The sequence below is a fragment of the Ambystoma mexicanum genome, chromosome 14, assembly GCF_040938575.1.
Source record: "Ambystoma mexicanum isolate Mex_15411 chromosome 14, UKY_AmexF1_1, whole genome shotgun sequence".
Classification (NCBI taxonomy): domain Eukaryota; kingdom Metazoa; phylum Chordata; class Amphibia; order Caudata; family Ambystomatidae; genus Ambystoma; species Ambystoma mexicanum.
In genome coordinates, this window is record NC_090940.1 from 29030698 (window position 1) to 29045512 (window position 14815).

Genomic DNA, 14815 nt, shown 5'->3' on the forward strand with positions numbered 1-14815 from the left:
AATTCCTGATTGAGAGGGCCCACCGGGCCTTAATGCTGGCTCCAAAACCGGGGGCGCCGCCGCGCACGGTTATTACCTGCCTCCTAAATTATCGCGGTAGGAATTTGATCCTTAAGTTGTCCAGGGAGAAAGGATCTTTGACATACGACTCAGCCAGAATCCATATATACCACGACGTCTCAAATGCAGTACAATCAGTTCGCCGTACCTTCGATCAGGTCAAGAAAGTCCTTAGAGCTAGATCGATTCCTTATGCAATGCTATTCCCTGCCAAACTCCGATTACAGCATGCTGTGAAGGCGTATTTCTTTGAGTCACCTGAGGAAGCCATGGGCTACATCGAACGCAACATCCCGCAGTCCCCGAGAGACCAAAGCTCAATATCCAAGCCGACCACGTGAGGATGACTGTAGACAGATGACATGGGGTCACATAAGTATATCTAGATCCGTGTTACAAGGGCGCGGCGGCTATCAGTGCGGTCTGATCGGTAGAAAACATGAGATCGATCACACAGTGCCGCCCACGTTTTCAAAAGTTGAACAATTGGAGGGGATCTACACTGTCGAGTTGGGGGGATTGTGAGGGTGGGGGGGTAGGGAAGAGTACAGGCCAGTTGCCTACCTTTTATTGGGTAAACACCAGGTAACGAGATAAGGACCAATTCCAAAGACACTGGGCCTCATTACGAGTGATGCGGAATGGGTTTACAGGCTCCGCTAAAGGAGGCGGTGTCACAAGTCTCTCCCATTCTCACCTGTTTTTCCTGTTTGCTTGCGACCTTCTTTGATGATTTCTTTCGCACGGTCCGGAATTTATATAAACACGTGTGTTGGTCTTCGGGTTCCAGCGTGAGGATAGCAATCCAACTCAAGGGGACGTTCAGATGTCCAGGACGGGAACCAGGAAAGAACAATGTCCAAGCTCGGAGGCACGGAACGCCATGAGCCGAGTGCAGGTGAAAATCCAGGAAGAAGCTCGAAGGTAAGTTCGAGGAAAGGAAGGGAAGGGAGGATTCAAGGAACCGGGAATTAGGATTCGGAAGAAAGCCCCGAGGGAACTCTGGCAACACACATCCAACTACAGCGAGCGGTAGCGTTGAGACGCGCAGAGCCACGGGGGCGTGTCTGTTTAGTAGAAAGTTGAGCGTGGCGCGCAAAGGCTTGCGAGCTGCGTTCCGTATCAAGCGGCCATGTTGGGAGGATCACGGCATTCAGTCCTCTATGGGTCAGGGACTATGAAGTCCAGAATGGACGCAGGTGACGGTTCATGACAGTATGCCTCCTCTGAAGCCCAGCTCCTCCGGGTTTGCCTGGATGGATGAGATGGTATCTTCGAATCAGCCTGGGGGCATTCATGTTTGACACGGGTTCCCAGGTGCGCTCACTGGGAGGATACCCTTTCCACTCGACCAAATACTGTAGTTGACCACGTCGGTACCTAGAGCCACAAATTCTCGAGACCTCGTATTCGAGTTGGTCATGGACAATCACTGGGGTAGATCTTGGAGCAGTTCAAGAGGGCTGAACATATGGTTTTAACAAAGAAGTGTGGAAGACTGGATGAATCCTTTTCCATGACTCTGGTAGTCGGAGTCGAAAGGCCACTGGATTGACGATTTCTTTTATAGAAAAGGGCCCGTAATACCTGGGAGCCAATTTGTTTGGTCGTAGGTGACGAGGAAGGAGTTTCGAGGATAACCAGACCTTATCGCCTATTGAATAGGAAGGCCCAGGCCTTCTTTTGGAGTCAGCATAATGTTTAACATCTCTTCGGGCCTTTTCTAGGTGTTCCTTTGCTTCTTTGTGCACATTGATTAGTGTTTCAATCCAGGAATCAACCGCAGGAACTGGGGTAGGATGTGGAAGAATGGACGGTAGGACTGCTTGACTACAGAAGAAGGGACTGGTCTTGATAGCAGAATGATCCGAATTGTTGTATGCAAATTCGGCCACAGGTATTAAGAGTGACCAATCATTCTGGACTTTGGTGGCTTAGCAACGAAGATATTGTTCCAGGGTTTGGTTTACTCGTTCGGTAGCTCCATTGGTCTGTGGATGATAACCCGAAGATAATGCACGTTGGATTCCCAGTATACGACATAGCTGTTTCCAGAACTGGGATATATACTGGGGTCCTCGGTCAGAAATTATTTTGGATCGTAGCCCATGAAGCCGGAATATGTGTTCTAGGAAAATACCAGCAAGTTCAGATGAGGATGGTAGTTTGTGTAGAGGCGTAAAATGAGCCATATGTGTGAACAAATCACTGGCAACCATTATAGTTGTGTAGCCCCTGGAAGAAGGTAGTTACACGATAAAATCCGTGGCAATGATTTCCCAGGGTCTTGTTGGTAGTGCTGGTTGAAGCAGGAGACCTGCTGGTCTTTTATTGTCATGTTTGTTCTGATTGCAGACTGCACAAGTCTGGACATGGATCTTGATATCATCCTTCATCCTTGGCCACCAAAACTGTCTTTGTATTAGATGGAGGGTGTTGGTGATGCCATGGTGTCCTGAATGGAAAGTATCGTGACATAAGCTTGTGATCTTTTGTCTCAGTCCAGGAGTAGGGATGACCAACCGATTCTCCTTGAATAGATATCCGTCTTTTGTTTTGAGATTCCATTGATTGTTTCTCTTAAACTCCTTCCAAGGGTCGGAGGACTGAGTTTGGATTTGAATATCCTCCAGGAGAGTAATTGCTTGAGCAACAAATATTGTGCTGGGAAACATCTTAGGAAAGGTCCGATCCTCAAGGGGTTCATAATCAGGACGTCTGGATAAGGCATCGGCTATAATGTTATGTGTTCCAGGGAAATGATGGATTTGAAATTGGTATTGGGCAAAAAAGAAGGCCCAACGGGCTTGGTGACTGTTTCTACATCCTAGGGATTGTAGGACTTGAAGATTCCGATGGTCCGTGCGGACTTGCACCGGGTGTTTGGCTCCCAGAAGGAGATGACACCAATCAGTGAAGGCTTGACGAATGGCTACCAATTCCTTCTCAAGGACGGAATAATGAGTTTCACTGGGAGTCAAGGTACGGGAGAGATAGGCGATGGGGTGTTCTAACTTGTCACCCAGTTCCTGTTTCAGGACTGCCCCAATGGCGTAGTTGGAGGCATCAGTTTCAACAAGGAAAGGTCGATCAATGTCGGGTTGAGCTAGGATGGGAGCTTGTGTGAACTCCGACTTCAACCGTTGAAACGCCGAATCTTGGGCTGAGGTCCACTGAAAGGGGGTGTCTTTCGTCAATAATGTGACAATAGGGTGCACAATCTCAGAAAATGCTGGTATAAATTTCCTATAGAAATTAGCAAGCCCCAGGAAGGATTCAATTTGCTTTACATTGGTTGGAACAGGCCAAGACAGAATGGAGTCAACCTTGGAAGAGTCCATTCCAATCCCCTTTGGGCTAAGAACGAATCCAAGATAGTGAACAGTAGATACATGGAAAAGACACTTCTCGGGTTTGGCCAGGAGCTTATGTTCACGTAGACGTTGTAAGACTGCCCTTACATGCTCTTCGTGTTTCAAATGGTCCTTGGAGTAGATCAGTATGTCGTCTAGATATGCAATGACGAAGAGGAACAGCATATCAGAAAACACTCGATCCATAAAACGTTGGAAGATTGCTGGGGCATTAGCAAGTCCAAAGGGCATGACCAAGTATTCAAAATGGCCGATGGGTGTTCTAATGGCTGTTTTCCATTCGTCACCTTCTTTTATACGAATAAGATGGTAGGCACCCCTGAGATCTAGTTTTGTGAAGATGACCTCACCTCTGACTGCTTCCAGAATGTCCGAGATGAGAGGCAATGGGTAATAGTCCTTGAGAGTCCATTGGTTAAGGCCACGGTAATCCAGACATGGCCTGAGCTCCTTGGAATCCTTCTTGGGAACGAAGAAAAGGGAAGCGCCCGCCGGGAACTTGGATGGTCAAATAGTTCAATTTTCCAAGTTGGTATCCAGGTATTCCCGGAGGGCCTATTTTCAGGTTCTGACAAAATAAACATTCTTCCGAAAGGAATTACGGCTGAAGGTTCAGTGTCGATGGCACAGTCCGCAGGTCTGTGGGGTAGTAGAGCTTGAACAATGGCTGTTGAGAATACATCTGTGTAAGCCTGGTAGGGCCTGGGAATCCGGATGATGTTAGAGACGGTGACTGGAATTTGCTGATTTTTTTGAGAGTCTTCAGAGGAACTTGGTAAGGTGTCTAGGGACATACAATGTTCTGAACCAAGAAACAAAGAGCCTGCTGCCCAGTTGATGTAGGGGTTATGCTTCTGTAACCAGGACATGCCTAGAACCATTGGATAGTGGGCAGATCTTATGATATCAAATTTAATCCTCTCTTGGTGGTGATTTATAGAAAGAAGAATCTCTTTGGTTTGAATGGTTATGGGTCCTGAAGACAGGGGTGTCCCATCAATAGCTTCTACAGGTTGCATAGTCTCTCGTGTTTCGTGTGGAATGTTGTGAGTAGTAACCCAATCATGATCTATGAATATGCCCATGGCTCCGCAATCCACTAATGCCAGGATGGGGTAAGTTTCTTTCTTGGAAGGCAATAGGAATGCCTGTCGAATCACAAGATTATGTTGTCCAGGAGAGTTCAAGGAAGGAATTGAAGTGGAGCAGACACCTTTCTCCCGAAACTGTGCCCCATCTAGGATCAGGAGCTGGCGTTTCCCGAATGCCGTGGAGGAGCGATAGGGCACTCTCTCACGAGGTGTTTATCGGATGCGCAGTACATGCACAGACCAGTGTGAATCTGGTGCATCCTTTCTTGTGGGGTAATGGGTCCACGGAAGGCCCCCAGTTGCATGGGTTCTGGATCCGAGGTTGTAGAGGCTGCGGGCTCTGGTCTGTATGGATGGTCTGTAGCAGCCTTTTGGAATGTTGACTTAGACTTCTTTTTCTCCGCCTTTCTTTCCTGGATTCGAAAGTCGATTTGTAGAGAAAGGTCCATGAGGGCCTGGAAGAAGCTTGGGCGAGCTACCCTGGCTAACTCGTCCTTTATTTCTTCATTCAGGCCTCTTCGAAAGAGGGTGAGGCTGGCTTCTTGGGACCAATCAGCCTCCTTCACAAGTTGTTTAAAGCGGGTCACATAGGTAAGCATATCCTGGGATCCTTGTTGAAATTCAAGTAGCCGTTCTTGAGCACTGTAAACCTGCTCTGGACGATCAAACATGGTTTTAAGGGCTTCCACGAACCCATCATAATCATCCAGGAGCTCGTCGCCCGAATTGACTAGGGACCTTGCCAAGGTCAAGGCGTTGCCAGTGAGGTGTGAGATCATAAACCCCACCTTTGCTCTTGGGGTGTAAAAGTAGTAGGGCTTGAAGGTGAAATGCACCAAACATGAATCAAAGAAGGCATGAAGGTTCTTTGAAGAACCATCATTGTTGCCAAGTGAAGGACTCGAAATTGCTGCAAACTGTTTACCTGAACTAACGTGCCTGCTCCCAGTACTGCGAGCTGTGTGCTCTTGCTGGGTCGTTTACTGCTTCCTGGAGGAGGCGGGACTCTGGTGCATCACGTGACTGATCACGTGATATTTCTTCGTGCACTTATTGAGGCCCGTGCCGCCCGAGAGGCGTTTGTTGTTGCCAAGTGAAGGACTTGAAATTTCTGCAAACTGTTTACCTGAACTAACGTGCCTGCTCCCAGCACTGCAAGCTGTGTGCTCTTGCTGGGTCGTTTCCTGCTTCCTGGAGGAGGCGGGACTCTGGTGCATCACGTGACTGATCACGTGTTATTTCTTCATGCACTTATTGAGGCCCGTGCCACCCTTGCAGCGTTAAGCCTTTTGGAGTCAAGCCCACTGGCTGTTGTGTGGCTGTTAGGCGCTGGTGTTGCGATGACTGGATGGGAGACTGCGGAAGATTCCCTCTTTGATCCCCTTTGGTTGCTTAACCTAACAGTGCTGTCTGATAAGTCTTCATTACGCCGGTAGTGTGTAACAAGTTGGTTTTCGAATCGGGCAGTTATTGCATTCAGAAGTTGATTGCTAGACTCGGAATATTGAATATTTTGTAACCATCTTATTAGCTTCACTGTAGCTATATCACCATGGCCAGTGGCCTACGGAGTGGGCGTTGCACTGAGGCAATAATGAAACCCATTACAGCATCTAACATTGATTCTCTTATGTGTAAAGGGTGTACCTCATACAATGAATTATCAACTTCGGATACTCCAGAAGTTGTAACTAAAACTGAACCTTCGAGTTGTATAAATATTGCCACATATGCTACCCATTTAGCTCAGGTTTCAGCTGTCTCTCCTGCTGGTTTGAATGCTCTTCCAACAGAAGAGGAAAGAGAGTGTATAAAGGAGAATTTGAGTGAATGTATGATTCCATCAGCGCTATGTATTCCCAATGAAGATCAGTTTAAAATTACTATGAGGAAGATGGCTGCATTAGATGAGCAGGTCAATCAGTCTATTTGTATGATGACCCAACTTGTATATAGACCATCTAAGATGACCAACTTGAAAATAAGTAGTAGGGACTGCACTACTAAGGCTCATAATGAGGTAACAGGTAATGGAATTTCTGAAGTACTTTTGCATGCTCTATCGTACTCTCCTGATCAAACTGAAGATCAAAGTAGGCTGTTGCATGATGATCTCATGGGGGGTACGCTTGATGCATGCGAAATTGAACATCAATCCCCTAGTCCTCTTCCGGTTATTACCAAAATATTGGATCTTCTTGATAAGGGCCATGAATGAACTCACTTGGAATCAAAGGAAATAAAGGTGATCTTGCATTACTTATGCTCTAAAATGGACAGAATTGAGGGATTTATAACGGCTGTTGATACCTTGAGGTCCATGCATCATGAAATAAGTGGGCAAGGAACAAAAGAGGCTCGAGCTGTGAACACGAATAAAAGCACACAATATGTGCAACCTGGTTGCCATGAGGAGGACTTGATTATACAGTCAACCAGAGCACCATTGGAGTCTGTGAAGTGCAATTGTGATAATGATTTGAAAGAGATCAAAACCTCAATTGAGGCACTGAATATCACAATTGCTTCGCACTTAATGACAATGGTTCCTTCATTAGTTATGCCTGATAGTCCATCCGTTTTGGTGGAAGAAATTGAACATCAAAAAAAGGTGGAGAATGACAATTCGATTATTGAGGAAATACCCACCTTTATGTCCCGTCGGGCTAAAAGGATGCATTTGCGTGCTGTTAAGAGATATGCTAAGCAAAGGAAAGAAGCCTTACTACATAAGAAGGTAAATGATTCTAAATCAACCTCAATCATAGAAATAACAGATGAGGAGCATATTGACTTAGAACTAAAGAAAGTCAAGATGCACTAAAACCTAGTAATATGAAATTAGTGAAGAACATAGTTATGCCGACCCCACAGGTCCATGTAATGCATGAAAAAGAAAGTGATATGATTGTGACCGAATCGACAACTAAAGCTATTGCAAAATCTACTTTAAGCAGTTACTTCCCGACTGTAGGGAGATGTTGTACGACAAAAAGGGACAAGACAAATTTTGATTCTTGTGGCAGTCCCCCTTTTAACATACCCTCAAGGAAGTCTTATAGTGAGGTATGCATGAACGATGTGGATTTAGGAACATCTGTAATCAATGAAGGCATCCTGAGCAAAGACAAGTCTTTGGATGTGTGTCACAATACACAATAGGAGGAGAGGTCGACACTCTCCCCCGAACCACAGAAGCTGAATGAAGTCGACCCTCCCACCGTGGTTGGCACAGGTACCTGATATTTATATATAGACAGGACACCACGTGGCAGCCAGTGGGGGGAAGAGGGTTAGGGAGAGGTTGTGGACAGGGTGAGGGGTTTTAGGAACACCGGAAAACCTAGTTTGGATAGGACTGAGGGAAGTACAGGGCAAAAGCCTACACTTAGTAATACTTATAACATCATACTCTGCAATACTCTGATTACTTGATTTCATATGTGGTATTACTGCCTGTTACCTGATAACTCATACCTTGAGAACATCTTAATACATGTATCTCACTCACTGCATGTCATTGACATGAAACAACAAAGCATGATTAGCAGATGAAACATACGATGGGAATACTCCCAAGATGAAGACATGACACATGGCCCCTTGGGCTGGTATATGCAGCACTTATAGCAACTAACAAGTACAACAAGCACGACAATAATTAAACGTGTAGAACATAAAGATTTGTCGAATGCTTCCTTGCAGCAGAACAGAAAAATGTGCACAGTCTCTCAACGCCGAGTACTTCTATGAGCATGCTCGTAATCACATGTGCATTTCATTAATGACCAATAAACCCTTTCCGCACTTATCTTGTGTCCGGGAAGCTCCTGAGCCTTCCCGGACGTTGAATGCTGTCGCCCGTAGCAGCCGTGAAGATCACTCCTCTCCCCGCTGCAAAGTGCTCACGCCCGCCGTCTCCGTGTTCCTACCAATTTCATAGCGGGCGGCTCCTGACTTCTCCGAATGCTGCTCCGACCGACGCAGCTTCGACCTCCAAACAAAATAAGCCACACCTGCCGCGCGGCGTGGGCCGCTCATAAACCGTTAGCAATCATGATCAGCTGGCCCCACGCACGCACGGCAGTAAACTACCCAGCCTCCCAAGTACTGCTGGGAATTGTAGTTTTGTTGGACTTTTCAGTGTTTTAGCCCTCTGAGCCCAGTGTACACATGCTTGCCCTTATTCCTGACAATGTGGGAAACAGTACGGGTAACAAAATGAAGATCACACGGTCAGAAATATTGGTGACCGGTGTAAGTGTACTGAATAAAGGCAAGTCTCTTGTTGTGGTAAATGGTAGGGGTAAACAAACAGAAGTGGCTGGGGTACCTATTAAGGTTACAATTGGGAACCCACAATTAATAAAATCAATAATGCTGACTTTATGGATATTCCGTATATCCCTAATCGTATATCAATTCATGGCCCTTCATTAAGCAGGTCATTACCCGAAATTAAGATTAACAGCGGTCATATGCACATGAATGATGAATTATCTGATATTATGAGTAAATTCTCATTTGAGGGTAATCAAAAGGTAAGCAGATTTAGCAGAATCCCGCCAACACAATCCCCTCATACTGTTGTTAGTGCTCCTTCGAAAGCAGTTTCTCTTAAAAATACATTAACAAATATAAATTGAACTAAGTCCTCACAAGTTGAACATGAAAGACAGTACATTATTGGATTTGAGGGTGATGCAAATGATTTGGCGGTTAATCGCATCAATCGATCATTTATATTTTCCTTGTTCTCAAGAATACCTCAATTGAGAATGGTAAAACCTGATGATATCATAAGGGTCTCCTTGGCAAGAGTAAATCATTTTAGGGCTGTCTGTTATCTCAGCTCTGAGGCCATTATGAAATCATTTGGTTTAGCCGTGAGGAAATAAAAAGTGAAGGATTGGCGCTGTTTACTTTTAATTCGGTGGTGGATGCTAGAGAATTTTTAGAACCCCTAAGCAAGGGTGCTGAAAAGCCTCTTGAAGAAGTTCATATGCGATCTGAATTAGGTCTGGAAGGTGAAATGTTGGAGTTATTGAAATCAGTAGCCAGTACAAAGGGCTTGCCTTGGTTGGAACCAATGCTCTTGGCTATTCTGTGCCCTAAAACATCTTTCCCTGTCTCATAGCCATCTAATAAGATAGGTATAAAAATCGTTTCATGGAATTCTTGTGGATATGTGAATTTAATGAAATGGTATTCAGCATTAACTTTTAATGATCGACCTACGATAATAATAGTACAAGAATCCATGAAAACTGAACCACTTCTGATCCCTAGCTACTCAACCTTCTCCTTACCTGCCTGCAAAGAAATCCTCTCAAGGGCGTCCATCTGGGGGCTTGGCGGTTGCAGTCAACATATCTTTGAAGGCTCAATCGAAGTTGATTTGGGAATCTGCAAGCCTATTGGGGATTCATCTCTCTATACCATCAATTATATACTCCTCACTAATGACAATCTCCTTATATTGGAATCCTGCTTACACAACAATCGATGAAATGCTGGATGAACTGGATATGTGTTTAGTATACATATCTTGTAATTATCAGGCGTGTGAAATTATTGTAGGTGGGGACTTTAACTGCGACTGTAGAAACATGGCTGAGAGTCACATACATAAGTCCTCAGCTTTATCACGCAGTAAAGGAGTTAAGTTTAGATAACTTCTAACTGATTGGGATTTAGATTTGATAGTTACAAATGACATCAAATCTAATGTAACGTGGGAACAAGGTACGAAGAATTCAACAATAGATTTTATTTATGTTTCCCATAATCTTCTCATGCATGTGGCCCCATTAGAAATTGGCCAGATAGAAGAGATGCGTGATCATGCACAAATTTCTACAGTCTTAAATATGAAATGTCAAATGCTTAGACCAAATATAACTTTGGCAGTGGTGGAAAGTAATCGGCCTGTTGTTTGCACCCTCTCCCATTCCCATTGAGCCCTATGGGGGCTCAGATGGGAATGGGGACGGTCCTGGCCCGGGTTCCTGGAGGGAGGAATTACCGGGCCCTCCGAACTCAGAATGGCCCGGTAATTCCCCATTCTGGAAACCCGGACCCGATTTCGGCGGCAGCCATGCCGCCAATAGCGGCATGGCTACCGCTGCAGTCGTAATGAGGCCCACTGACATGGCTACTACGCTGGAATGGGGGCTGGAGAGGAATATTGGAAAAACTAACCGGAGCTACGCACAGTCCGCAGAAACATACGAATTGACATGAGAATCAAAGCAGATTCCTGATGACAGCATCACCGAGTCAGAGGAAGCAGGGGGTTAAACTCCTCACATGGAAAGTTAGAGGCCTGGCACAGCCATTGAAGGCGAAGAAACTAATTGCATATGCGAACCGGCACAAAGTCGACGTTCTCCTTTTACAGGAGACACATGCTAATAAGAAAATAACAGATACAATTGCACGCAACTGGGGCCCCGTGAAAATCGCCACAAATTACTCTACACATGCAAGGGGAGTCCTCACGGTGGTGCACAAACGGATAAACCTCCAGATGTCGAAATATGCGATCGACGGCAAAGGGCGATATGTAATAGTTTGGGGGCAACTACACAACAAGGTAATTATTGTTAACACTTATGGCCCAAACATGGACTCATCCGTGTTTTACTTGCAGATAATGGAATTGCTCACACCAATGGGCTCGGCGGAAGTGATCTGGGGAGGCGATTTCAGCCTGATACTGAACCTAAATGTAGACCGGTCGACGACAGGTCGTAGACAACAGTCCAGAGCAGCGATGACGGTGCTTCAGACTATGGCAATGCTGCCACTTGTAGACACATGGAGAGAGCTACATCCTCAGGAAAGAGAATACACATTCTACTCTGGGGTCCATGGATCCAGTTCCCGTATCGACTACTGGCTTTGCTCCCCAGAGATAGTCACAACAGCGAGGCAATGTATAATTTTTCCGCGCACAATGTCGGACCATTCTCCGGTCCTCCTGGAGCTGGTACCGAGAGACACGGAACATACAACTCGGAACTGGCGGATGCCCCCGGACTTGTTGAAGGACGAATCCAACATAGAACCTCTCCGGATCGAGATAGAAGACTTTTTCCAACGGAACACAAACTCTGTACCCACTAGCCGATTGGTATGGGAAACTTTTAAGGTGTGGTTGAGGGGCCTACTGATGGCAAGGTAATTCGGGGCGCTAAGAGAAATTAGAAGGGAGATGGATCAGGTGGAACAAGACCTACGAAACCTAGAGAATCAATACTCCATGTCAGATGGGGAGGATGGGCTGCAAGAGATACAGGAGCGGCTGGAAAAATTTAAGAATCTGGCGTACGAGAACTGTATTATATAATGCAACTGACTAAAGCTAGGAAATATGGGGAAGGAAATAAGGCGAGCAGGACAATGGCGAATCTAGTTAGATCAGAGTTGGGGATGAGACAGATATCAAGCATTGTGGACCCATCCGATGTGGTACAGACTGAACCAGCTCCAATTAACAAAGTGTTCCAACAATTCTATGCCAGTCTATACGCCAATGCAGACACTGTGACTACGGAGGAGCTTCAGGAATACATGGACTCATTCCCATTGCCCAAGCTAAACGAAACAGACAAGACACTATTAGAGTGTCTCTTAACATTGGACGAAATAGAACAGGCCATATCGGACCTACGAACAGGCAAGACTCCAGGATCGGATGGCATCCCATCTGAATTCTACAAAGTCTTCAAGACAGAGATGGCTCCTGAGTTACTGGAGGTGTGGGAGGAGGCACTCGAGAGAGGAGAATTACCAGACACTATGAAGGAGGCGATAATAACTGTCCTACTTAAGCCTCATAAACCCCCCCAGTATCCCACCTCATACCGCCCACTATCACTAATCAACACAGACGCTAAAATATATGCTAAGGTCATTGCCAACCGTCTACTCCCACACACGACCAAATTAGTCCACACAGATCAATCAGGCTTTATTCCCAACCGTTCCACGGCATTGAATCTTTGTCGATTTTTCGCCATCTCCTTGTAGCTGGTCCCAAATGCTAAAGCGGCTGCAATCACTTTAAACGCTGAAAAAGCATTTAACTCTGTGTCTTGGAACTATAAGTTTTCCATTCTGGGAAAAATGGGGTTTGGTCCAGTGTTCATATGTTATATCCGTTTATTATATAAGAACCCGACGGCAGCAATCAGAACGAACAAAACATTGTCACCCTCCTTCAAACTAGGCAGGGGCACCCGCCAAGGATGCCCCTTGTCCCCTCTTATATTTGCACTTACAATTGAGGGAATGGCGGGCAAAATAAGACACGAACACAAATGCAGGGGTATTCGTATCAGGGGGCCTCCCCAACTCCTATCATTGTATGCCGATGACACGATGATATATGTTAGAGATCCAGGAACCCACTTACCTCTGATAATGCAGGAAATAAATAACGTCTCAAGGTACTCCGGATATAAAATTAACCAGACCAAGTCGGAATTCATCCCACTAACACCAGCCGCTATACAGACACAAGATATTTCTGGTTTTAAGTGGTCACCCACCTCGGCTCGATACCTGGGTATTAAAATGGCCATCGACAAAACCACAATATATAATAACAACTATGACCTAAATTTATGCTCCTAGAGCATAAATTTAAAGTCTGGGACATGCTCCCGATATCCCTGTATGGACGGGTGGCGCTGCTCAAAATGGTTGTGGTACCAAAACTACTGTACCTGTTCTGTGGCAATACCATGTGGTCTGGCAGAGATTTTTTCCAGAAGCTGCAGAAAATGGCCCCCAATTTTGTCTGGGGTGGAAAGACAGTGAGATGCCAGTGGCCCAAGATGTTTGAGAGGTACGATATGGGGGGGGATAGCGGCCCCAGACTTTGTACTATGTTTTGACACTGCACAGGCACACTTCGCGAAGTACTGGTCAGATACGGCAGAGAAACACGCACATGTACGTGCAGAGAAATTTGCTGCCGCTCCCATGAAAATACAAGCGATGCCTTATGCTAAAGCTAAAAGTGATCAGGGAGAGATTGACCCGTTAACTCAACGGTGCGTGCCTGGACTAGGTTATTTAACAGGGTGGGATGTGACAACCCCTATGGGCCATTTAACTCCCTGTGGCATTACCCCGATCTAGAGCCTACTTTTGACACGACATTACAATGCAGATGGGACCCTAATAGAGAAATACTACTGGGCGATCTGTACCCAGAGGGCAAATTTGCGTCCTTGACAGACGTGCAGAATAAAGTGGGAGCTGGTCTCACAACGGTACTGCAATATCATCGACTAAAAGCGGCTTGCAAACGCAAATGGCCCACATTCCCAGAGGCCCCCCCACACACCAGTTCTTGTCAGAGGTCATGTCCCAGGAAGACTTTACAGGTAACATCTCCAGTTTGTACAGAGCTGTTCAGTCACACACTCAGCCCAAGAACACTATGAGACAGAAGTGGGAACGCGATCTTGGTATTTCTATAACAGACCTCCAATGGGCCAAGTACTGCCAATACACTAAATCCGTTTCGATCAACTCCAACTTCAGATTGATTCAATTTAAAATGCTGAACCACCTACATATTACCCCAAATAAAATTTCCAAATTTGACCCCACCAAACTAACACCATGCCCCAAATGTCACACGCACTTAGCAAATTCCATACACATGTCCTGGGACTGTCCCCCCGTTAGGAACTATTGGGAAGAAGTGGCCAGATTGACTAGCGACATGCTTGGGGTGAACATTTCAGCCACTCCGCAGAAGTATCTGCTGGGGGACATAGGTAAGGCCTCCATCAAGACCCGCCGATTCTTTCAAAACCCGCTGATTCTTTGCCATTGCCGGAGCAGTAGCCAAAAGAAACATACTTAAGGCCTGGAAGTCCAAAGCGGCTCCCATCCTACAGCTCTGGCTACGGGACTTGTATACGTACAAGAAAGCGAGGAAAGCTATGTCAATAGTGTTACAGCTGTATGTAGACCTAAAGATATCTGGGCTCCATTACGTGCCTATCTTAGAGATACCCAGAAATCGGACACTACGGAATCGCCATAAGAACCTGACATCAATGCTATGTTATACCGATCATGTATACCTGACCTCCTACAGAGGGTTCCTAAACGTATATATTATGTTGTTGTATTGTCATGGATATGTGTTGCACCTGTTAGTAATAAATAAAGGTTTTAAAAAAAAACTCAAACAGCTTGTCCAGCCTCTCCATGCGCAGAGTTCCAAATTGGCCACCAGGGCTCTTATAGACTTAGGCCATCCTC